The sequence below is a fragment of the Ischnura elegans genome, chromosome 1 (genome assembly GCF_921293095.1).
Source record: "Ischnura elegans chromosome 1, ioIscEleg1.1, whole genome shotgun sequence".
NCBI classification, from domain to species: domain Eukaryota; kingdom Metazoa; phylum Arthropoda; class Insecta; order Odonata; family Coenagrionidae; genus Ischnura; species Ischnura elegans.
Window position 1 is genome coordinate 158,523,673 of NC_060246.1, and position 2,880 is coordinate 158,526,552.

The following is a 2,880-nucleotide window of genomic DNA, read 5'->3' on the forward strand; positions in this document are numbered from 1 at the left end:
AAAGATACCCCCTCTACGTTGTAGTGGAGTGTATGCGAGGTTTTGGGGATTTTTAGTTCAAGGGTTTTTTTTTATTTTTGTATGTGCCTACTAATCCTACCTCTCCCCAGGTTTTGAAGAGTAGAAGAAATCAGTAGAAGAGGACAAGGTATAGAAGACAGCAAAGTCACCTCTGGATTTGAAGAATAGAAAACGGAAGATAAGACAAGGACGAAGACGAAGACAAGAAGAAAATGCGAGCGTTAGCTTTGATTTGGGCTGTTTGGGCCGAATAATTTGCGTAACGTAAGGCTAGGCGATTTTGTGCGTGCGTTAATTTTAGCCTTTTGAACCAAAGTTTTGTATCCACGCTAATCCATTGCAGCATGCAGGAATGGGACTTTCACTTGGTTTAAGTGCAACGATACCCCCTGTATGTTGTCGTGGAGTGTATGCGAGGCTTTGGGCATTTTTAGTGCAAGGGTTTTTTTTATTTTTGTATGTGCCGACTAATCCTACCTCTGCCCAGGCTCAAGTCATCCCCGGAGACGAAGAGAAGAAGACAGAAGACAACGGTCGAAGAGGACGTGCAGCATGCTTCTCCGCTTCTTGAAGAACATAAGTTCATGGCGCCATCACGTCACAGTAAGAATAAATTCCACTTTCACATGCATTCAATTGGATCGAGGTCTCACCTTTAAATTGATAAGCTTATTAATTTTATAAAATCCATTGAATAATAGAGGAATTTTCTTTTGAAAATCACTTAATTTCGAACATAAACCTTTAAATCATTCTGTTGTCACGTTTTACATTTCCAGTTAAATGTTAACGTTATTGGGAAGTTTTTAGAAAAATATTTTTAGCACAATTTCATGACAATAAAAAGTGAGTGCAGTTAATAAATATCATACTCCGTTAACATTTTCCATTTTACGATTTATCATAAATACCCATAAAATTCTCTAACTAGTGGCTATACAGTTTTATTTTAAGTAGCTGCCTCATTTTTTGATATTTTAGAGCTCTTTGTTCAGCCTTTTAGAGTTTGCAATGCTGCATTTATGTTAACATACGTATTTTTCTCTTTATAGCCGTGACTCATTCCCGAAATTGAGTTCCATTTTGGGAGAAACGGAATTGCTGTGGGTTGTGAAGACTTCAAAACGGATTGGACCAGTCACCCTTGAGGTAGGAATGGATTTAACTAATTTACTTTTTAACTTATGCACATGTTTTGACCCTACACGAGAAAATCTAAAATATTCATGCATAAAGAAAAAGTCAGTCACTGTTTTGAAATATGTAATTTTGGCTTAGTACAAATAATTGCGTTTTGCTTCCTTTCATCTTTGCGTATTGCCTTTCCATTTCGATATCAAAATTTACGATCCAGTAATAGTGAACTTTTCTTCTTTTGGGAATCACCTAGCATTAACAGGTTCGCATCACGAAACAGATGATGTGATTGTATATTTTAGGAAGATGGGTCATTTTAATTTTTTTTTCATTGTAGTTTCCGAAAAGGTTCATTAAATTCATTGTAATCCTTCATTTAAATTTTGCGAAGCTATTTGTTCTTATTTCTGTTTAGACATATCAATTTCATTTAGATTCTTATTTCCTTCGTTATATTTGATACTTGAAAATGTTACATTTTTTAAATAGTAATTACAATTTTCTAATAGTTTGTTGGAATCGTTGTATTTTGTCGTGTGGTATTAATGTGAAAAAGGTCTTACCCATTCATGCTTAAATTCATTTTTTCAGTACTTCAGTACTACTCTTCAGTCTTATTTTGTGATCCATTCCAGGATTAAATTTCATTGAAACGTAAGATTATCGCTGTTCGTCTTTTTAAAGAAATTGATTAATCAATTTACCCAGGGTTCATTTTATAGAACGTATTGCACTTTTAAATTCTTCTTACTTATATCAGGAACCAATTCATTCCAAATTACCAACCAATATATCATTTTGAATGCATTGGAGAATGAATTATTTGAAGTGCCTCATCCAGTGCTGACTAAACCTGTCTCTCTTCAGTTACTCTTGTTTCATATTTAGTTTTTTATACAAAGGGATAACCTCTATACGGTAGTTAGTCATATCGTCAGTACAAGTGATTGTTCTTTTTGCAACAGGTTACTCTGCAGAATGCTGTGTTACCCTGGAGAAGAGGTGCACCGAAGGCTCTCTCGAGAGCCGAAGATTGAAGAAACCGAAGAAGCAGAAGGCCAGGACTCGTGTTGTTATCATCAGTGGAATTTGGACTATTTGAGTGTGATTTTTTATTGCTGTGTGCTTAATTGTAATTTATTTATTGTAATGTGTTGTTTTTTTTACAGCATTAGGGGAATATATACTTAGGCAGGAGAGTAGGAAATATGATTATTAAGGTCGTCGACATGCGTAGCTTATCTGCCAGGGAATTAGATAGTACTGACTTCTTACTTAGGTGGCTTTTATAGGAGCGGGAACTTAGGTCAGGGGATCGCTGCGATGATGGGTACCCACTTTAGATTATCATGGGGGCGTATCGTAGGTGTGTGAATGTTGTTTGGTATGAGTGAGTGAGTGAGTTTGTTTGCTTGTAGTAGTAGTAGTAGTAGTAGTAGTAATACTAATACTAACACTAAATGTCCCTTCCTTCACTATCAATCCCTCCCCACCCTCCCTCCCCCTCGAAATCCAAACTGCTCCCTCTACGTGGGGAGGGGGATAAACAGAGGAAAGTCTACAATTCAACTATTAACGTGAATGAGTTCAAAATAACAACTCAACATTTATTTGCGGCATAAGACTTTACTCTGGCTAAAGCAGTATGGTATCTGGTGTCTGATTGTTTGTATTTTTTTTTTGTATTTGGGAGGTGAAGAGTGACAGAATTTTATCCAAATT

The 2,880-nt window shown here is 36.1% G+C and overlaps 1 long non-coding RNA gene across 1 annotated transcript; it reads left to right on the forward strand.

Annotated features, from left to right (window-relative positions):
• Positions 1–517: 517 nt before the first annotated feature.
• On the forward strand, positions 518–2,334 carry LOC124153858. The gene is made up of 3 exons (XR_006863774.1): positions 518–624; positions 1,074–1,170; positions 2,124–2,334. It is a non-coding gene; the product is annotated as an uncharacterized LOC124153858 (long non-coding RNA).
• Positions 2,335–2,880: the final 546 nt, after the last annotated feature.